The following is a 24,270-nucleotide window of genomic DNA, read 5'->3' on the forward strand; positions in this document are numbered from 1 at the left end:
GGGAGTGCAGGTAGGGTGGGAAGAATCACTATGTTCCTAAATTTGTATTTGTGAAATGAATGAAGATTGCATACCTCAAATAAAAGGTTTCTGGGGAAACAAAAGGAAATAAAGAAAACTGTTCAGTGACTAATACCAAAAGCTTAACATAAAATTTTAATTTCAAAATGCAGAATCAAATATAATGCCTGGAAATGATTATTAAAAAATGAGTGTGTTGTGAATACGTGAATTGAGGTCTCCATTTCTTGCACAGCCCTGCCCAGAGGCTTAAGTGGGCAGAAAATTAAATGCATCACCTTGCAAAATAGCGTCTCGGTAAATGTTTTGAAATGTTTTGGAGAAACTTGGGTATAGATTCCGTAAAAACATAGCCTTGGGGCTGGTGCTGTGGTGTAGTGAATAAAGCCTTAGCCTGCAGTGCGGGCATCTGATAAGGGCAATGGTGTGAGTCCCGGCTGCTCTACTTCCCAATCTAGCTCTTTGCTATGGACTGAGAAAGCAGTGGAAGATGGTATAAGCGCTTGGGCCACTGCACACGCATGGGAGACCTGGAGGAAGCTCCTGGCTCCTGGTTTGTATTGGTGCAATTCTGGCATTGCAGACAATTGGGGAGTGAACAAGCTGATGGAAGACCTCTCTTCTCTCTCTACCTTTGCCTCTTTATGACTGCCTTTCAAATAAATACATAAATCATTAAAATAAAATAAAAAAACATAGCCTTTTATTCAGGTGACTATGGTACTATTTGAGTGCATTTTAGGTCATGGTTTTACTGGCTTTACTTTGTTTTATAGACTCTACCCTAATACCAGATAACAAATACACAAATTTTTCATGAGGAAAGCTGATTTGGGGGGTATTGAAGAAGTTCAAACCATCTATATAGCATGAAAGCTGATTCAGAATTCCTAGCAGTGTAATCTTTGTATAGAGTAGGCCATCAACACTAATAATGGAATATCATCTTCATATCTTTATTTATTTTAATCTGTTTAACATAGTAAAAATAGGCAAAGGCTTGCCTAATTTAATATTTTTTTTTTACTTTGAATTGATATCTGCAATAAGTCTCCAGTCCAAAAGATAAAATCTGGATTCTTCTTTTTTGCTTTTTTTTATTTAGTAAATATGAATTTCCAAAGTACAGTATATGGATTACAATGGCTTCCCCCCCCATAATTTCCCTTCCACTAGCACCCCTCCCATCTCCCGCTCCCTCTCCCATTCCATTCACATCAAGATTCATTTTCTTTTCTTTTTCTTTTTTTTTTTTTTGATAGGCAGAGTGGACAGTGAGAGAGAGAGACAAAGAGAAAGGTCTTCCTTTGCCGTTGGTTCACCCTCCAATGGCCGCCGCGGCCAGCATGCTGTGGCCGGTGCACCGTGCTGATCCAATGGCAGGAGCCAGGTACTTATCCTGGTCTCCCATGGGGTGCAGGGCCCATGCACTTGGGCCATCCTCCACTGCCCTCCCTGGCCACAGCAGAGAGCTAGCCTGGAAGAGGGGCAACCGGGACAGAATCCAGCGCCCCAACCGGGATTAGAACCCAGAGTGCCGGTGCTGCAAGGCGGAAGATTAGCCTAGTGAGCCATGGCGCCGGCCAAGATTCATTTTCAATTATCTTTATATACAGAAGATCGATTTAGTATATATTAAGTAAAGATTTCCTCAGTTTGCACAGAAACACAAAGTGTAAAATACTGTTTCAGTACTAGTTATAGCTTACTTCACATTGGACAACACATTAAGAACAGATCCTACATGAGAAGTAAGTACACAGTGACTCCTGTTGTTGACTTAACAATTTCACACTCTTGTTTATGGCGTCAGTAATCTCCCTAGGCTCTAGTCATGAGTTGCCAAGGCTATGGAAGCCTTTTGAGTTCGGTGACTTTGATCTTATTCCGACAGGGTCATAGTCAAATTGGAAGTTTTCTCCTCCCTTCAGAGAAAGGTACCTCCTTCTTTGATGGCCCCGTTCTTTCCACTGGGATCTCACTCACAGAGATCTTTCATTTAGGTTTGTTTTTTTTGTTTGTTTTTTTTTGTTGTTGTTGTTGTTGTTTTTTGTTTTGTTTTGCCAGAGTGTCTTGACTTTCCATGCCTAAAATACTCTCATGGGCTCTTCAGCCATATACAAATGTCTTAAGGGCTGATTCTGAGGCCAGAGTGCTATTTAGGACATCTGCCATTCTATGAGTCCTCTGTGTATTCCACTTCCCATGATGGATCGTTATCTCCCTTTTTGATTCTATCACGTAGTATTTGCAGACACTAGTCTTGTTTGTGTGATCCCTTTGACTCTTAGACTTATCAGTGTGATCAATTGTGAACTGAAATTGATCACTTGGACTAGTGAGATGGCATTGGTACATGCCACCTTGATGAGATTGTATTGGAATCCCCTGGCACGATTCTAACTCTACCTTTTGGAGCAAGTCCAATTGAGCATGTCCCAAATTGTACATCTCTTCCCTCTCTTATTCCCACTGTTATATTTAACAGGGATCACTTTTCAGTTAAAATTTAAACACCTAAGAATAATCGTATGTTAATTACAGAGTTCAACCAATAGTACTAGAACAAAACAAAGAAAAAATACTAAAAGGGATAAAGTATTACATTGTACATCAACAGTCAGGACAAGAGCTTATCAAGTCACTGTTTCTCATAGTGTCCATTTCACTTCAACAGGTTTCCCCTTTGGTGCTCAGTTAGTTGTCGCCAATCAGGGAGAACATATGATATTTGTCCCTTTGGGACTGGCTTAATTTACTCAGCATGATGTTTTCCAGATTCCTCCATCTTGTTGCAAATGATCAGATTTCATTGTTCTTGATTGCTGTATAGTATTCTATAGAGTACATGTCCCATAATTTCTTTATCCAGTCTACTGTTGATGGGCATTTGGGTTGGTTCCAGGTCTTAGCTATTGTGGATTGAGCTGCAATAAACATTAATGTGCAGACTGCTTATTTGTTTGCCAATTTAATTTCCTTTGGGAAAATTCCAAGGAGTGGTATGGCTGGGTTGTATGGTAGGATTATATTTTGGTTTCTGAGGAATCACCAGACTGACTTCCATAGTGGCTTAACCAGTTTGCATTCCCACCAACAGTCGGTTAGTGTCCCTTTTTCCCCACATCCTCTCCAGCATCTATTGTTCGTAGATTTCTGAATGTGAGCCATTCTAACCAGGGTGAGGTGGAACCTCATTGTGGTTTTGATTTGCATTTCCCTGATTGCTAGTAATCTTGAACATTTTTTCATGTGTCTGTTGGCCATTTGGATTTCCTCTTTTGAAAAATGTCTATTGAGGTCCTTGGCCCATCTCTTAAGTGGGTTGTTGGTTTTAATCTTGTGGAGTTTCTTTATTTCTTTGTAGATTCTGGTTATCAACCCTTTATATGTTGCGTAGTCTGCAAATATTTTTTCCCATTCTGTTGGTTGCCTCTTCACTCTCCTGTTTCTTTTGCAGTACAGAAACTTCTCATTTTGATGCAATCCCAATAGTTAATTTTGGCTTTGACTGCCTGCACCTCCAGGGTCTTTTCTAGGAAGTCTTTGCCGGTACCTATATCTTGCAGGGTTTCTCCAATGTTCTCTAATAATTTGATGGTGTCGGGTCGTAGATTTAAGTCTTTAATGCATGTTGAGTGAATTTTTGTGTAAGGTGAAAGGGGTCTTGCTTCCTGCTTCTGCATGTGGAAATCCAATTTTCCCAGCACCATTTATTGAATAGACTGTCCTTACTCCAGGGATTGGTTTCAGATCCTTGATCAAATATAAGTTGGCTGTAGATGTTTGGATTGATCTCTGGTGTTTCTATTCTGTTCCATTGGTCTATCCATCTGTTTCTGTACCAGTACCATGCTGTTTTGATAACAACTGCCCTGTAGTATGTCCTGAAATCTGGTATTCTGATCCCTCTGGCTTTGTTTTTGTTGTACAAGATTGCTTTAGCTATTCGAGGTCTCCTGTGTCTCCATATGAATTTCAGCATCATTTTTTTCAGATCTGAGAAGAAGGTCTTCGGAATCTTGATTGGTCTTGCATTGAATGTATAAATTGCTTTTGGGAGAATGGACATTTTGATGATATTGATTCTTCCAATCCATGAGCATGGAAGATTTTTCCAATTTTTGGTATCCTCTTCTATATCTTTCTTTAAGGTTTTGTAATTTTCATTGTAGAGATCGTTAATGTCCTTGGTTAAGTTTATTCCAAGGAATTTGATTGTTTTTGTAGCTATTGTGAATGGGATTGATCTTAGAAGTTCTTCCTCAGCCGTGGCATTGCCTGTGTATACAAAGGCTGGATTTTTGTGCATTGATTTTATATCCTGCTACTTTGCTAAACTCTTCCATGAGTTTCAATAGTCTCTTAGTAGAGTTCTTTGGGTTCCCTAAATAAAGAATCATATCATCTGCAAAGAGGGATAGTTTGAGTTCTTCCTTCCCAATTTGTATCCCTTTAATTTCTTTTTCTTGCTTTCTGTGTAGGATGAAAAGTTCTGTAGATATCTGTTAGATCCATTTGGGCTATAGTGTCATTTAAATCTACTGTCTCCTTGTTGATCTTCTGTCCTGTTGATCTGTCTATTTCTGAGAGTGGAGTATTGAGGTCCCCCAGTACTATTGTATTGGGGTCTAAGTCTCCCTTTAAGTCCGTTAACAAATCTTTTAAATAAACCAGTGTCCTGTAATTAGGTGCATATACATTGATAATCGTTATATCTACCTGTTGGATTAATCCTTTAATCATTATATAGTGCCCCTCTTTGTCTCTCCTAACAGTTTTTGTGGTAAAGTTTATGTTGTCCGATATTAAGATGGCTACGCCTGCTGTTTTTTCATTCTGTTGGCATGGTATATCTTTTTCCAGCCTTTCACTTTCAGTCTCTATGCATCTTTGTTGGAAAGATGTGTTTCTTGTAAGCAGCAAATAGATGGGTTTTGTTCCTTAACCCAATCAACCAATCTGTGTCTTTTAACTGCACAGTTCAGGCCATTCACGTTCAATGTGACTAATGATAAGTGGTAACTTTGCCCTGCCATTTGCCAAAGATATTTTCTAATATATGATTAGAATTCCCTGTGATCTTTTGCTGTGAGGTTTCCTTCCTTTACCTTCTTTCATATTGATGACCATTTTTCTGTGTTTCTGTGTGTAACACATCTTTAAGCATCTTTTGCAGGGCTGGATGAGTGGCAACAAATTCTTTCAATTTCTGTTTGCTATGAAAGGTCTTTATTTCACCTTCATTCACAAATGAGAGCTTTGCAGGATATAATACTCTGGGCTGGTAGTTTTTCTCTCTTAGTACCTGGGCTATGTCTCACCATTCCCTTCTAGCTTGTTGGGTTTCTGATGAGAAGTCAGCTGTGAGTCTAATTGGAGATCCTCTGAGAGTAATCTGATGTTTCTCTCTTGCACATTTTAGGATCTTTTCTTTCTGTTTCACTGTGGTGAGTTTGATTACAATGTGTCATGGTGAGGATCTCTTTTGGTCATGTTTACTGGGGGTTTTATGAGTTTCCTGTACTACGATGTCTCTGTCCTTCTCCAAACCTGGGAAATTTTTTGCTGGTGTCTCACTAAAAAGGCCTTCTAATCCTTTCTCCCTCTCCATGCCTTCAGGAACTCCTAGAACCCGAATGTTGGGTTTTTTAATAGTATCCTGTAGATTCCTGACAATATTTTTTAGATTTCTAATTTCCTCTTCTTTTCTTTGGTTTGACTGTATACTTTCCTGTTCTCTGTCTTCTAAGTCCGATATTCTCTCTTCTGCTTCACTCATTCTGTTTTTAAGGCTCTCTAATGTGTTTTTCATTTGATCTATTGAATTCTTCATTTCATTATGATTTCTCGTCACTATCACAGTTTCCTGTTGTACTAGTTGCTTCATTTCATTTTGATTCCTCCTTAAGATTTCATTTTCATGAGAGAGATTTTCTATCCTGTTCAGTAAGGATTTCTATAGTTCAAGAATTTGTTTTTGAGAACTTCTTAATCCTCTTATCAATTTTTTGAGATCTGCTTCTTGCATTTCTTCTATCTAGTCATCTGCATAATCTTGAATTGAGGTGTCTTTATCATTTCGGGTGTCGTAGTGTCTTCCTTGTTCTTGTTACCTCGGTTTTTGCATTTGTTGTTTGGCATATTGGAGATATTCTTTGGTTTCTTTGCTGTGGTGTTTTTTCTCATTATAGTATGACTCTAGATTAAGTGGACTGTCTCCTTTTGATGGAGCCTTAGAGGCTTGAGATGGGTGTGGCCTGAGAGCTCTGTTTGGTTCCTCAAGGTTAAGGGTGTGCCAAAGGTGACACTCCCAGGTTAGACGTGGTAAATCTCTCTCTCTTTTTTTGATTCAAAAGGGAAGTAATTCCGCACAGCTGGAATTGGAGGTAGTTAGCAGGTGAATGATATACCCACAGGAGCCAGGTATTGGAAGCTGTTTCCCAAGGACCACACAGGGAATCTGTACTGCCCTCAGTGTGGGCTCAAATTCTCCTGCAGTCTCCCACTGGCTTGCCAAGGTTATTGAATTGTAGCATCTCTGGAGAGTACTCATGTGAATTCCATGCGTTCTCTTCCCCACTGTCTCTTTTTTCACAGTCTCAGTTCATTAGCACCACACATTCACTAGGTCCTAATCTCCTATTATTTCACCCTCCCCCCCACCCCCGGGTCAGGTTTTTCTGCTAGGCTCAGGGCCGGTGCAGACCTGAGGTCACCCTGCTTATGACGTATTTCCAAAATGGCACCTGCTCTTTGTCTTGCTCGCCTTTGAGAGGTGAGCGGAGAGAGAGAAACCCGTGTCCGTATCGGTCGCTTTTTTTTTTTCCTCTCTCTTCTAGTTAGCCTGGTGAACTTTTCCCCATGGTGTTTCAAGCCTCGTTCCCTCTAGTCTCCTCTTTCCACTTGCCCACCAGTGTCCTGGGCTATTGAGGTTCTGCTCACCTCGCGTTCCAGCACTGGTGTGTTGAGTCTGCCGATGGTGTCCTGAACTGTGGGCTCCCACGCTCTCCACGCAGGTCCACTGTGAATCACTAGTTCTGGAAGAGTTTCCTCTGCTGTTTCCTCCCCTACTCTTCCTTGAACCTGCAGTATCTCCACTTTTATTAAACTGTCTCTTCCCGGACTATCAGTGTGCTCCCTTCCTATTCCGCTATCTTCCCACTCTCCCAAAATCTGGATTCTTAATAACGCAAAAAGAGAGTACTTCTTTGAGAAATGTAGATAAAATAAAATAAAATAATCTTTGTTTCCACTCACATTTTGTGTTGGAAAAGTGGTTAGCTCAGCTATCTGTTTCACATGCCCACATTTGTGAGAATACACCTGGTGAAAAACTGACAGATGACCAAGAGGGAAACCAATCACTGTAAGTATTAATTATTCTATAACTGAATTAAAAATTGAAGAAAGCTTTAGATCCGCCTTTCAATAATTGATCTACATTTCTTTTTACCCTGGATTTAGGATTTCTGTCCAGCTTTGAGAATAGTTGCAGCTGGAATGAAGGGGATTTCCCTTTGGACTTGGATTTGGTCCTTGACTAGACCTCCAGTGTTTACTGACACCTAAAAACACACATTCTTTTTGGAATGTCATCTCTTAATAAATGAAGATATCGAAGCCTGGAGACATGAAATAACTGTACTTCCTGGAGTTTGGCAGTTAATGAGAATGGTGATGTTCCTATATTCTCAGGAACTGGGAAGATTGTCTGACTGAAGAAATGTTTGTTACTCTTGATAAATAAGGATCCAGTCAGTATATTACCTGATCTCATTTATTTATGTTCTTTTGTGTTTATCTCTGCCTACATCGGTGTGAGATAAGATTTTTAACTCCCAAATGGCAGAGTTGGTGTTCAGCATCCTTTAATAATTTAAATCCTCTATAAACATGTAGGCCAGGACAGACCTGGCTTGCTATCTTTTTAGGAATTGCTTAATTAAAAAAAAAAAACCTGGCTTCATGTGATGCACTTGAAACAAAGCAAAGCAGAATTCATGATTTTTAATTGTTGGTTGCTTATAGATCTTATTATAAAGAATGGCACCAACTCTCAAAATTAACAAATGTCAGGACAATAAGTTGATAAAGAACATTGATTACATAGTACACAATAGATGATATCCTCCTGTAGGCCTTTCAAAGGAATAAGTAGCTATAGACATCCACTCTTGTAGCTGGAGGAAAAAAGAGAACCAAAGTGCTAAGCCTGTGACCCCTAGAAAAAGATAATAAATATCAAACCTGTATGGAACAAATACTGTAGTAAAAGAAGCTTAAGACACTTGCTTTCCCCCTTCTTGGTCCCAAATTCTACTGAAATCTTCTCAAGGAACTTTTAGAAAACTGTAATTCTCCTAAATTTAAAATACACAAGCAATGTTTTGGTAAGAGATTATGGTGAACGAGATCTGAAGTTTAATAGGATATTTGTGTGTCTGCCTTAGTTGAGAATAAGGAACATTTCTTCAGCCATCACTGTTCTTTTTTCCGTGGCAATTTATTTCAGATAAATAGCTATGGCAATGGAGATGCACTAAAAATTAATAGAAATTTAGGGTATGGATGGGATTCACATTATCATAAAAATGGTAGAAATTGTGTTGCAAAACAGCTCAGGTTTTGAAATCAGTCAAACCCAGGCACTGTTCTGTGTGCATTTGAGCAAATTTTTCACTAGATCTGAAATCTGACTTCTTCTTCTCTTAAATAGGTTTAGTCACATCTAAGACAATGCGTTGCAGTGATGCCATGCAGTGGTAAAAAGCATCAGATCTCAGGGACCTCACCACTTGCCAACTACATTACTATGGGTAATTGAGAGCCCTTGTGCCTCAGTTTCCTTTTTTATATAACAGCTGATAGCAGGTACCTTGTAGAGTTATTTTGAAAATTAGAGCTCCTAGCAAATAGTAATTGATGAATACCATTTATTATCCATATGAGTGTCTCTTATTTGTGGTCACTGCCCAAAATACCAAAGAAACCAACTAATACATGCAGAATATCTTGGGCATAGAAGACATCCAAGAAATATTTGATGAATAAGAGGGAAGGCCAGTCTTCCAATGTGTCACTAGATCTGGTTAGGCTTTACATATCCAATCTAGTATTCTATAGGCGTCACTAGACAACTGACTGGTTGACTTTTGGCTGGCACTGCTAATTCACATGAGTGGAGCCTAAAGTATCTCCTTGCCTAGCAACATGATTAGCAGGAAGAGAGACATGATTCACTGTACTCATCTTTCTCTGAGGTCTGTTCTACTGTAGTGAAGGTGACAGAAACTAGGTCAACCAAAGGAAAAGACAAATGATCACAGATACTTTTTTAAAAAGATATCTGAAGTGGAAAACAAAATACATGCTTCCCAACGTTAAAACAGATGTCTTTAAATGGGGGAAATTCTAGGGGAATAATGGATATGCAAAATATCTAGAGTTGTAAGTGATATTTGATGTGCTTGTGCATTGTGAGGTGAGAGGAAGAGCAGTGCCCATAGATTTGCATGGTTTTAGAGTACTCTACCACCCATAAAAGGCAAAGATCTACTGGAGAATAAATGTTAAAGACATAAGAGGAGGAAATTAAGATGACTTCTAGGTGAAAGGTTGGACTTATGGAATGAAAATGTAAATATGAAGAAAGGCTTGGGTCAAATATAGATGATCAAGGTAGTTTTCAAAAAGAGATGAAAAATTCACCTTAGGGAAGGGATTCACTTCTTAATTAGTCTTACCATGCATTAAAACCTGCTGGATCCACACACCCTAATTAATTAAGGCCTTGGGATGTTTTTAAATGATCACAAAAATGCATTCTGAAAACACATTCCCAGGGCCTGGCGTTGTGGTCTAGCAGGATAAGACTGCGACGCTGGCCTCCCGTATGAGTAGTGGTACAAGTCCCACTGTTCCACATATCATCCAGCTCCCTACCGATGTCCTGGGAAGGGTGGAAGAGGATGGCCCAAGTGCTTGGATCTCTGCACCAATGCAGGAGACTTGGAGAGAGTTCCAGTCTCCTGGCTTTGGCCTGGCCTAGCCCTTGCTACTGCAGCCAGCTGGAGTGTGAATCAGTGGATGGAGATCTCTCTATCTCTCCTTTTGTCTCTGTAACTCTGCCTTTCAAATAGTAAACAAATAAATAAATAAAGTGCTTGGAGTCACAGGTCTAACTAGTTATACCTAGTTCTTTAAAAAAGAAAACACATTCTCAACCATAGTTTCAACATGTTGGTATTTTTAGCAGGTTAATTTGCTTGATATTTGAAATTCTAAGTAGACTTTGAAAGCAACCATGTCAAAAAAATAGAAAATGTTATATCGTCTGAATTGAGTATTCAGTACTACTTCAATGTGATTTATTGTGATTTCTTTAAAGCAAAGTATGCCAACATCCACAGTACATAAACAGAGTACCATGACATAGGCCTATTAGCCTTGGGTGAGAACAAGTGCCAGTAAACACACCTGAAATTTTAGAGGCATTTTGCAAGAACAGGATTAGGGAGGATCTGCTGGGGTTAGGATGGACTGACATTTCAGAACATTCTCCCCATTGTTAACAAATGAATGAATCAGCCACTTAATTTCTATTCTATCTGAAACATGGGGAATTCCCAAGAAAAGATTTCTTAACACTCTGTCCTGAGCCACAGAGAATGTCCCAGGCTTCGTTCTGTTTCTCAATTCACTTTTTTTATAGCAGTATAAGGATAGAAGACAATAGGTATGAAACATGGTTTGTAGATTGTTTCCAAATCTTGGCTTGGTGGATCATTGACAACACAAATAGAAAGATAAATATCTGAAAACATAATCATTGATTTGAATGACAACTATTCCTGGCCATATTTAAGGATATCTAGGTCTGTGTAAATGTTGACCTCTCTTCCATTTTGGAATGTGTTTTTAATAGTTGTCTTAGTTTCTGACTCCTGGTATTCATGTTTCTCCTTCCAGGAATACTTACTTCTCAAACCTACCTTACAGAATTATCCAAACATGCCACAATATGTTTCAGGGTAAAAAGGTATAAATCTCCTATTCCCAGCCTAACCCAAGTTTAGATAATGGGACTTAACCCCAGGATATATGTGCCTGCATTCTGTGGGTTTGCTGACATGGCAGAGTATGAATATGGGGTTGCCAGATCCCAGGATTGGAAGAGACTTCTAGAGAATTAAGCTGACATAGAGACACAGTGGTTTTTTTGGGCTTTTGCCTCCAAGTGCATCTGAATCTGGAGGTAACCAGACTTTTCACTACCTGGGCCAGTAAGTTCCTCATTCTTCTTTCTGGAGGCAAGAATTTGTTTCTACATCTAATTTAAAATGTCTGGAGAACCCATACTGGAACACACTGTATTCCCTTTGTCTGGAAAACCTTCTTGCCTTATCTTTACCTCCCAAACTTGGGCTCCTTTTGCAAGGCTCATCTCAAACTCCACCCCTTTCAGGAAGTCGTTCTTGATTATCCCAGCCCAACAAGTTCACCCTCCCTTGACCTCTTACAGCACTCAGTGTTCTAGTTCTCATCTGCCAGGAATTGTTGGCCTTGTAGTGCTGGTTCTTTTTATTTTTTTTCCAAGTGATAATCTTATTTCATAAAGTAGGTCCTTACTTTTTTATGTTCCTCTGTCTTTGTCATAGTTATACGTAGTTGAATGAGCAATACATATGTGTAAATTTAATTAACGGAATGAAAGTGCATAGTTTCCTGATTCACGTGTTATTCCAGAATAAAACCTTGCATAAAAACCATGATTGCAGTTGTAAGGAAGAAAACCATCAGGCTTACGGCCCTCAGGATGATGCCTTGTGCTGTAAAAGGAAAGGCCAGTAGAGAACATTGGAAATCTGAGCCCATGTGTGTTGGGTAGTGAACATTTTTCAGTGCTAGTAAAGAAGGAACTCTGTGTTACTTTCATCACTGCTTGAGTATTTACTCATAGTGTTCTCAACGTCACAAGAGTCTTGGTCACAACCAATAAAATATACTATAGTTGGGTATTGAACTGAAACTTGTAAATGAAATAAATTTCAGTTACTTAAACACCTAAATCTCGTGACTCCATGCCACTACACCTAAGATCATTTCAACAAAATCACCCAGCTTTGGATATGACCTCGATGTGGCCTGGGTTACCAAAAGAGCAGCTGTCCAACAGTCTTGATGGAGCTCCCCATTTGTTGCAATCTCTTTTCTTTGTTCAGGTCAATGTTTTTCATTAGCCTCATTTTATAATCTGTTACTGGTTTGTAGTATTTATTCAAATAATTCAACTAGTTCTATTAGAATCAAATCATCTGAATTTTCCTAGAATTTAGATGTATTTTATATATACATATATAATATATATGAATATAATATTTATATACATATATACACATATATAATATATACATATATATATAATCTACATATAGGTACCGTGTGCAAGGCCTGGAGCAAATCCAGCAGGTTGCAAAGAAAGGGTTCAGGACTTAACATCTAGCAGGAGTTTAAAAACCTGAACATCAGTCTTCGTGATGTAAGACTAGGAAAAGGGAGGGTACAAGTGACAAAAAGGGGTCTCTTCCTTGTCTTTCCCCATCGACCCCCAACTCTACTACCGTTACTAACCCTACCTCTTCTTATCACTCTTTTGGCACTGGTTGAGGCTATGGTAGAGCTGAACACATGCAAAGAAGAGGAACCTGGGGGTACATAAACACGGTAACAATTTTTATAGCCACACAGTAAATTATAGGCCAATGTTTTAAAACCACAGCTCTGCGATTGTAGTCTCAGATGCAGCCACTATCCATTCTCACCACAAATTATATTTGTTATTAGATACATGCAAATGAATTTCAGACAGGCTCTTTTTAATAAAACTGCTTTGACTTTTATTCACATTCTCGTCTGAAATTTGCACTTCATCAGTTTTTCCTGGTGGATAGGTGCATGTAGTATACACCCTCTCTGACCATTTCACACACTGATTGCTGCCAAGGTTCCTTTGTATTTATTTTCATATTCTCATTAGTAACTGGTGGCACTTCAAGGTGAAGAAGGTGTTTTTCTTAGTCATTACATATTTGTCTAATACCAGAAATTGCTTCCAGCTCTAATCTTGTGTTGCTTACCCTGTTGCCTGAGAGATTTCAGTTTGCCGCATGAAAATAGCAATTTGAAGAGATCAAAGTTTAACAAATGCTATAAATAGCAAGCAACCCTCTTGTCATTAAAGTTAACTACAGCACCGCACCCACTTTCCTTTCTATTGTGTCATTAACTATTATATCTGAAGTGAAACTTGTTTCCAGTACAATCAGTAGAATGAACAGTGAAACCATAAAGCCATCGAAGGATTAGTGAAAGAATTTGTTCTCTTTCACACACTGAGAACGGACCTGGCTTTCAGGGATTCATACTGACCAAAGCTATTCGGAGTTTCCAGGTTTGATGTCTATATCCTCTTCAGATTCCTTCTAGGGAATATCCAGATTGCTCAGTGGATGAAATCTTGTAGACAGAACGTTCATGAAAAAGCGTTACTTCTTTAGATATCTGGATGCTCATTTTTTTCTGTACCTACTCCATAGATCACAAAACTCACTCTTGCTGAATATTGACACGTTGCACATTACCTACGTCCTAATGCAGTCCCTTCCCACTAATCTTGGAAATGTATTTATACAAGTACTAGATCCACACATGCTACTACCTGAAGGTTGGATATTTTAAGACATTTTGACATTTGATATTTGACATTTGATATTTTTGACATTTCCCAAGGAAAAAACTATTTAATTCCTTCCAAAAGCAAAATGCATAATTTGAAAATTTGTGACAAAGGAGAATATCATGATTGTCTTATCATATCTTTAGAAGTATGAACCTATGCATTCTAACATACATTTAATTTTGAAAAAAAAATTGAATACAAAACAATTTGGAGAACAATCTCACAAATACCTGTGCAGTCACACTGAGCATTAAGAAAGTTAACAAAAGTTAACATTCTGCTACATTGACATCAAATGTTTTCTTTACTGTTAAAATAAATTAGACATTAAAAGCAGATTCAGCAGACTTTTTTCACTTGAATTTTTCCCCTTCTTATTTGCTATAAGTTTCATCACTAAATGCAATCCCCTTAACTATATGGTGAACATTTAGAAAACAAGAGCCTACTCACATTGTTTCTTGTCCCAATACCCAGCACAGTTTCTGGAACACAGTTGATTCACAGTAGATGTGTGCTGAATAAATGAATGAGTGAACACAACTTCTTTTGCCTGTGTTATCCTCCTTCATTCCTCCACACACTTGGGAATCCTTGGCTTTTGACCTCTGCTCATGCTGCAGATGAACTGAATCCCTCTTGTCCTCTACAGTGTGCAGGCATCCATGCTGGAGTCTGTGACCACGCTCTCTGATTAAGGAGCTTTGGGGAACAAGAAGGTGTTCCATGGGGCACTGTCTGACTCAACACACCATAGTGCCATTTCCTTTCTGTTGCCACTACCCATGATGGGTCAAGGTATTCTGTGATGTGGTCCCTCCTCACAGACCTAAAGTGAAGTGTGGCGAATGCCCTGCTTTTCCAAATGACTTATCATATGTGAAGTTTCCATCCTCTCATTACTTGCTGTCATCTCAGGATGAAGCCCAGGACACTGTGAGTAGAGGATTCCTGAGAAGTGGGTAGCATCTTCATGCCCACCTTGTACTCAGTTGTACAGGAAGTAGAAGGCAGAGGTTAAGTGCTTAGTGTCTAGAGCCACCCTTACTGGGTTGAGATCCCCACTCACACACTTACCCGCTGTGTTATCCTGGTAAACACTGTTTGCTATTCTTGGGCCCTAATTTACTTATCATAACCATAATAATAGTACCAGCTTCATGCAGTCTCAGCTTTAAGTGAATTACCCAAGGAAGGCATCCTGAACAAAACTGGAGTGAGAGAAAGAAAGAAACCATCCTGTTTTTGTAAACTTCTAAGCCATATTTTTAGTGGAATTAATAGCAAGTTTTATTTTAGATATGACTTTACAAACTGTCCTTTATTTCTTTATTGAAACTAAGATTGTATTGTTGACGCAGGTAGTATCACAAAACACACACGGAAAATGTTTTAAACTTCTAAATCTTACTGATGCCAAAAGAACACTTGTCTTCTCTGAAATGCCTTACAGACATGGGCATTCTTAAGGCAGTAAATGCAGAAGTCAGCAGCAGCATGATGAGAATAACTTCCTCTATAGTGTGAAGGCTTCTGCAAGCTAGGAGGAGGTTCAACTCAGGGCATTAGATAAAGTAAAACTGCTACTTGCCACTGTCCCTTGAAGTAATGATCCAGCCAAAAATGTAGCAAACTACTATAGATGGACATCAGGTCCTTGATAGGAATATTATATTCTCACAATGTAAATCATGGTCACTCTCATAAATAAGTTTACATTTGTAGTGTATCCTTTTTCATAAGAAGGGCTCTAAACTTCATTCTTTTCCTATAAAATATTAATATGTCCCTGAATTGCTATATTCTTTTATTTTAATACTGCAACCCTTTGAGAAGAGTGTGTGCTGTTTTTTGAACAAGCCTCAAGAGTTCATCTATCACCTGTTAGAGACATCTGGTTAAATACCCCTCGTTAGAAAGAGAACCAGCTGTGTTTAGCATTATTCGTAAATCATCTTTTGAGCCAGAATCCAGTAGCGGTCTCAGTTTCTTTACAGCATGTGTGCTTTACACCCTTTCTTGCTGCCTTACCTTGCTTGGGGTTGCAGGCACCCATTGATTTTCTGCAGCCCAGAGGGTAGCAAGAGCTTCAGGGGCTGATGCTCTGGCAAGGAGGACAAGAGTGAAAGTGCTCTTGCCTGTTAGTAGTTTTCTCTAAAACAAACATTCCTCAGGAGAAAAGTCACACTTAATGAGTAGAGAGGAAGATTTTTTTTTCCACTGCCAACTATTTTAAAAAGCCCATGGCTTCCTGCATGCTTCCATAGCAACTTGTGTTTATGTTTAACTCTCTATACTGTACTAATGTGGTCTGGTATTCTTTCTTTCTCTCTCTCTCTCTCTCTGAGATTTTGGCCAAAAAGGACTACATTATTCATCATTGTGATTTGGATTCCAGAAATAGCAAGATATCCATCAATGAATATTGAGTGAACAAGCCAAAAAAAAAAAAAAAAAAAAAGACAGAGGTGAGAACAAGGTTTATCTGACTACTTTTTATAGCTTTTGAATAGAATCCAAAATCACTTTCATCAACTTGACAATAACCACAAAACACTCCACAGTTTATGTTGTTAATCACTTGTTGTTAATTGGCAACAAGGTCTATGATGGTTCATGAATAAGCTACAATTTTGAGGTTGAAACTGAAGGACTGATGTTATATGTGCACCTGTTTTTACATCCATTTCATTGTGCAATTGTAAGTTCTGGATTTGTGAGAATTTTAATAACGACACCATGTGTGGGAGTGCACTGATATACACCAGAATGTAGCAGCTTGGAACTGAAAGTCTGTTTCTGAGGAAAGAGCATCTTGGGCATCAGCTCAGTTTGTTTTAGGGTAAAGTTTGCCCCTCTGAGAGATGACGCTGTGGCGTAGTGGGTAAAGCCATTGCCTGCAGTGCCTGCATCCCATATGCTTGTCAGTTCGAGTCCTGGCTGCTGCACTTCCAATCCAGCTCTCTGCTATGGCCTGGGAGAGCAGTGGAAGATGGCCCAAGTACTTCTGCCCCTGCACACATGTGGGAGACCTGGAAGAAGCTCCTGGCTCCTGGCTTCAGATCGGCACAGCTCCGGCCATTGTGACCATCTGGGAAGTGAACTAGCAGATGGAAGACTCTCTCTCACTCTCTCTTGCTCTCTCTCTCAATCTCTCTCTCTCTCTCTCTCTCTCTGCCTCTGCCTCTATGTAACTCTGCCTTTCAATTAGATAAATAAAACTCTTAAAAAAATAAAGGTTGCCCTGCTGGCTGAAAGTATGTGTGTCTATCCTTTGGTTGCCACATTAAGAGCTGGCAATACCAGAGTCACTTGATACGCGGGAATTTCCTGTAATGAGTTTAGGTGATGACTGGAAGGGAGTTCCCAGAGGTAGCCCTGGATGGGGAGCTGAGCGGAGTCCAGGTCTTTATCACCTAAAGCATCTTCATGTGCACTTGAGAGCCAGTTACGTCAAGCTTAGAGAGACATGGTGCCCCGGTTCTTGGGTTCATTGGTTCTCTTCTATATGGTAACTCTGAGTCCTCATGAGTCCGTGTGTGTGTGTTGCATACTAAGAGTCTGGACTCTGGCGCTACACTTAGGCAAGTTGTTTAAACTCTTGGGCCTCACTGTCCTCAAGGGTAAAATAGGACTAATCACACAACCTGTTACCTCATAGATCTGTTGTGAGCATCAGATCCTTAATGTATAGGAAGCATTTGGAACACACTGGTGCATAAGTGGTAACTATTGTTAACTATGTTGCATCACAGTAGTATTCCATTCTTCTTATGTCAGGCATAATATTGACTTGTTATATTGAATGCAACAACAAAAGGACAGCATCTAGGTGGGAAGAGCCCCTGTTTGATTTACTCCTTGAAGTACTTTAAGTTTTATAGTAAAATGAAGGATTTTTCTTATTCAGCAGAAACTTCTTGTTGGTGGTTCAGAAACTTGAAAGCAACTATGTCCATAGCCATCTCTTTGCTGATGATCTATCTGATCATCTGGTTGTAGACTGAAAGTGAACGAACAAATGAGGAGATGGTAGGGGAATTAGGCTGACTAGTGTAGTCAGCCAAAGATAAATTTTTCTAAGTGTTCCATGGCCTAAGGATTCACCAGCGGGAACACAACTCCAGCCTTCAGCTATGAGGCACAATGATCAAGTTCTGCCTGATGGCAACAATAGGAAAACATAGTCTCTGTGAAACTGCTCACTTCAAGCTCATTCAGTCCCCTAGCTGCTTTCTTTGTTCATCTGGCTGACATTATCCAAGTGTTTTACTTGAAATCTTTTCCTCTCTTGCCTTCCGTAACACCATCCTCTCCTGGTTTTCTCTTATTTTTCTGGCCTACTCAGTAATACAGCCTTTGCTAATCACATGGACATTTCTAGATGTTATAATTCTTAAGGGTTTTGTTCTCTCCTCTCTTCTGTATTTTTATCCTAGTGATTCAATCTATTCTTATAGTTTTTCAATGCTTTGTATGAAATGATAAATTCTACATTCACATGAGCTCGGGCCTCTATTTTCACTGCAAGGAAGAATCATTATACCCAATTTCCTAATTAACATCTTAATTTGGATGTTTTAATTAGATGTATAGAAGTGAACTTTTGATCTTCCAGTTTCTTTCTTCTCTAATAATTCTTCTCTTAATGAAAGGCAACAGAAATCTAGAAATTAACCTTCATTATTTCTCCTTTGTGAGTTCTTATTTTTAAATGCTACCTGGATGACACTGCCACAATCCTAACTCAAACCATGACCTTCTGTGCTCTGAAAGACCGATGGTTTCTGACTTTCATCTCTTCTCTCTCTCTCTCTCGCTCTCTTTCATACATCTCTTTTTTGCCTAATGTATTCTCCATGTGGAAATCTGACAATATCTTTCAACATGCACTGGAACACAAATGAAGAAACCAAATGCAGACTTGAAATGAATAACACAAACTGAAGTAGTAAAGCTTTTTACACACAGCTCTCTCCTTTTTCTGATTTCAACAAAGTGCCTACCTGACTAATATATACTTTAGTACATAATGGTAGCTTCACTTACAGGTATGATTGTTGAACTTCCAGAGTGTTTTCACCTTTCTCCATGGTGCTGACAACTGATTTTATGTTTCATTTCTCTCCAATCTCACTCAATCAACATGCTTGGTAAATTTGTTCTCAACATTAGTTACCTTCTAACACCCAGGTCTCTTAGCTCCCTCACATTTTCCACTCAGAGTTCTCTATCCACTTCATCTCAGTCACCCACTCATAGCTCCTTAATGTTGACTTCAACATCACTCAGCACTGCTCCACCCACAATGTTTCGACATAGAATTCCTCTCTCTGCCTGTAATCTTCTCTTCTCCCACTTCTTCAGGTTCCTAATACCTTTGGTACCTGCTCCTTAGCTTCACCAAAGCCTCCACGTCAAAATACACCCTCCTCCTCATCTGAAATTTCATTATCCCCTTCTCTGGAAGCAACTGGTTCTAGGCAGCCAAGATTTCTTTTCAAAGTGGAAGCCCATGTGTCTCACGCGTCTGACCAGTCAAACATAATAGTCAAAAATAATTACAAAGTGACAGAGTGGCATCCAAGCCAAAATCATGCTCTCGACTTTAAGCCTGAATATTTCCTTGGTTCATTCCTTTTCCTTACTTAAAATTCCCAATTTCTTCCCATCATACTTATTCTAAATGGAGTGCTTTTCAACACTTTGGATGAAAAAGTAACACTAGAAACATTCACTTTCTCTTTATAGAAATTGAAATTCTCTCTCTTTCTGTTTCTCCATCTCCTACACAAGCACACACACAATGGAATAAAATACAAGTGAACTATATGCAGTTCACTTTCCTTTAGAAAAGACAGTTACATGCAAGCCACACTTATTTTCCTTTACATTTCAGTCTGCAAGAAGTATTTTTTAATTTTATAAGTACTCAAATTTGATATCGTTAGATAATTCTCTTCTTCTTAACAATGAAAGTTTGACCCATTTGACGGATATTCCCAGGAGGAAGAGATCACATAGCAGGTGTCACTGAGAAAGAGGATTCCAAGGCACTGAGAGGCAGAATAACCTATTGTTGAAGCCAAACAGCAAGAAAGTTATGAAAGCAAAGTTTGCTTTTCAGATAAGAGCAATGCCCAGTGACATCACCATCCTTCACAGTTATAATAATTTTGAAAGAATCAGCCCCTATAGAACTTCAGAGAGTTTAATCGATTTGAATAAAGTAACTGTAATTGAAGGAAATTTTTCAAAAAAAAAAAAGATTTCATTTTTTATGCAGTATCTTCATCATCAAGACAATAATCTAATTAAACATCAGCATGGTAAATTCCATAGAAAGAACAGAGGTCGTATTTATTTCATACTTATCATATGTCAGAAACTAAATTTCTTGCATATGGTCAGTTCATTTAATCCTTCCCACAAACCAAGCAGCTGGGTATCATTATTATGTTTACTCTCAGGGTAAGACATGTGGGATTTGATTGCATGATTAGAATCACACAGTTTGAGCTCACACTTTCAAGCATAAGATTTTATATCTAATATTGTTCAGCATCATAATAAAATCTTAAATATTGAACAATCTTAAAATCTTAATATTGAACAATGAGCTAAAAAATCTCAATATTGAACAATGAGTATACAATACCAAAATCAAATTAATTCACCTTGGTCAAACTCAGTTGATTGTTTAAAAGTAAGAGATTGAATAGAATTTAAATATCTGAATTCACAAAACCAATCTAAATAAAGGAACACATACATAGGTCAATAATTATGTCAATTTAAACAATAATTGTTGAAGTTAATATCTGCTCAGTTTATCAGTAAATTTGGACTTTGGGATTTTTCATGGCAGCTGAGCTATTGCTATATATGATAATTAAAGGATGATGTACATTTTCTATGAACCTTTTGAAGCCCCCTGATATACTTTTCCCTGATGATTAAAACTATTCTAACATACGCATTTATCCTCAGCACTTCAACCATGGAACTAGTCATTTTGGCCTACAATTTTAAAACTTATCAAAGTTCTGGGAAGGTTTGCTGTTTGCAAGTCATATATTGCTCAGCAATTTCAGATGCTAGGTTTGAAGTCTGAAGATTAAGTTCAAGGCTTGAATTTACCACTTACTAGTTGTTTGACACTAGTCTCCCTTTTCTCATCTGTAAGGTGGAGCTAATGATAACTTCCTTGCCAGGAACAGGTGGAAGGGCAATGGAGATAGGAAGTACGAAAGTGCTTCTGAAACTATAAAGCATGGTGTAACACCAGGCATTAATTATCAACCTTCTGATTGTTAACTGAAGGAAATAAGGTTCTCCTTAAGGGACAAGAGTGTTAAACTCAGAATAGAGAGAACATTTTGTTAATAATGTAAAAACAGACAGAAACTGACATGTATATATTAAAAATAATCACTTGGAGATGTGTTTGCTTCAGGTTTTAATCACATCTATCTGGCGACGTGAATTTGAAAGAAGGCTCAAGGCACAAGACTGATATTTTCTTTGAGAAATTGCTTTCTTTACAGTGTATTCAGAAGAGAGGAATATAACAAATATGTTTCTTTGTCCACAAAAGAATAAATTACTTTGTTGTTGCTAAAGCTACATAAGTTTAAGCCCATGTTTAGATGACTCCATGACATGTTTTTTGTTTTTGAAAGGAAGTCTTTCACTGGAATGCACATATTCTACATTTTCATTTTGATCAATGTGAATCGTTTTACCTGTGGAGAGTTCCCCTGCCTCCAGTGACAGGAGGAGAGAGGACTGCCCCATTCTCATTCTTTTGAAATTCATCACAGGGAAGAGGAAGTCACAGTGACTTACATAAAGAGCATGACATACATAAAAACGCATCAAACGTGACTCTTCTTCTCTACAAGGTAATTTAGTATTCTCCTAGTCACTGTCACCTTTCCAACAATACAAAAGGGCCTTGAAGTAAAATTCCAAATGAAGAGTCAACAACTTTGTGTATGAAAAGTAAAGTAAACTTTAAAACCCAGATAATTTGACCTATTTCCACATGCTATTTTATTTAGTGACTTGTGTATCATGGCATTGAAGATGGGGTTCTATGCTGAGTGAAGGTGGCCCCACAATTTTGATTAAGCATAAAGCGGGAGGACTGGGCCAGCACCACGGCTCACTAGGCTAATCCTCCACCTGTGGCGCCGGCACACCGGATTCTAGTCCTGGTCGGGGCGCCGGATTCTGTCCCGGTTGCCCCTCTTCCAGGCCAGCTCTCTGCTGTGGCCCGGAAGGGCAGTGGAGGATGGCCCAGGTGCTTGGGCCCTGCACCCCATGGGAGACCAGGAGAAGCACCTGGCTCCTGGCTTTGGATCAGCACGATGCGCCAGTCGCAGCGCGCCGGCCTCAGTGGCCATTGAAGGGTGAACCAATGGAAAAGGAAGACCTTTCTCTCTCTGTCTCTCTCTCTCACTGTCCAGTTTGCCTGTCAAAAAAATAAAATAAAATAAAATAAATAAGTAAAATAAAGCAGGAGGAGACCCTATTTGGAGCTCTGTGGCTTCTCAGCAACGAGCATCAGGACTTAAGCTCTCTCAGCTACAGCATCCTCCACTCTAACACAGGATAATTATGTCAATCATGCTTCTGAGGTTCAAATGAAACGTCATTCATGCATTCATCAAATAGGAGGCACCTACATGAAAGTGGGCTAGACACTGTGGAAGATTCAGTGGATTTAAAATGGCTTCAGTTTTAAAACTTATAATCTAACGGATTGGGAGAAGCGTTTGGGCAAGGGTTAAGTAGCTCTTTGGCATACCAAACATCTCATATCAGAGTGCTTGATTTGGGCCTTGGCACCACCATTTCCAATCTAGCTTCCCACTAAAGCGAGTCCTGGGAAGGCAGCAGATGATAAAGTATTTGGGTCCTTGTCACTAGTGTAGGAGATACAGATGGCGTGCTGGGCTCCTGGCTTCCATATGGCCCAGCAGTGACAGCTGGGGACATTGAGGAATGAACCAGTGGGTAAAAAGTCTCTCTCTATTTTCTAAATAAAGTTGGAAAACGTTTTAAAAAGTTTGATAGATCAATGACATAAACAACAATATCAATATAAATATGTTGAAAAAGTTAAATCATATAGGTGAAAACCATGTAAAATGGGAATATATATCATGAAAAGGTGCTCTGGACGACTTAATGTGCTGTAAATGCATACTATCAGAATACTGCAGGCTATGGAAAACTCAGGAAAGGATTTTGATGAGTTATTCATGTGAACATTTTCTTCATTCCCGCTCCCCTTTACTTAATAAAGTAGGGTAATAATCAATGAACTAACACACTATCTTTTTTTAAAAACTTTTATTTAATGAATATAAATTTCCAAAGTACAGCATAGGGATTACAATGGCTTGCCCTCCATAACATCCCTCCCATCCGCAACCCTCCCCTTTCCCACTCCCTCTCCCTCCCATTCACATCAAGATTCATTTTCGTTTCTCTTTATATAAAGAAGATCAGTTTAGCATACATTAAGTAAAGATTTCAACAGTTTGCTCCCACGCAGAAACATAAAGTGAAAAATACTGTTTGAGTACTAGTTATAGCATTAAATCTCAATGTACAGCACACTAAGGACAAAGATCCTACATGAGGAGTAAGTGCACGGTGACTCCTGTTGTTGACTTAACAAATTGACACTCTTGTTTATGGCATCAGTAATCAACCTAGGCTAACACACTATCTTAAAAACTCTACATGCTGTGGGCCGGCGCCGTGGCTCAATAGGCTAATCCTCCACCTTGCGGCGCCGGCACACCAGGTTCTAGTCCCGGTCGGGGCGCCGGATTCTGTCCCGGTTGCCCCTCTTCCAGGCCAGCTCTCTGCTATGGCCAGGGAGTGCAGTGGAGGATGGCCCAGGTGCTTGGGCCCTGCACCCCATGGGAGACCAGGAAAAACCTGGATCCTGGCTCCTGCCATCGGATCAGCGCGGTGCGCCGGCTGCAGCGGCGGCCATTGGAGGGTGAACCAACGGCAAAGGAAGACCTTTCTCTCTCTGTCTCTCTCTCACTGTCCACTCTGCCTGTAAAAAAAAAAAAAAAAAAAAAAAAACTCTACATGCTCAGGAATCATGTTAAATTGTTGCCTAACAATCTATATTTTGTTGTTATTTGAAGGATTACTTAATAAAACTTACCCTAGTTGGAAACAGAAAATCACTACTTAAATTATTCTTAATTAATACTTAGAAAAATACTATTTGATATTCTATTTTAATAAAGTATATTTTATAACACTGGTTTCAGTGGAACAGGCCCATTCCAATGACTGCCTTATAAAATATGGCTGAACTATAAGCTGGGATCCAAGATCTCTATAGGAGAATCTTTGTTTAGACTCCTGCTAAGTTTTGGAGGCTACCATTTTCATGCCTCAGTTTCCTGATCAGTAGAACAACAGACTAGAAATCCATTCAATTTTAACAGTTTCATAACTCATTATGAGGGATA

This window comes from Oryctolagus cuniculus, chromosome 8 (genome assembly GCF_964237555.1).
Source record: "Oryctolagus cuniculus chromosome 8, mOryCun1.1, whole genome shotgun sequence".
Classification (NCBI taxonomy): Eukaryota; Metazoa; Chordata; class Mammalia; order Lagomorpha; family Leporidae; genus Oryctolagus; species Oryctolagus cuniculus.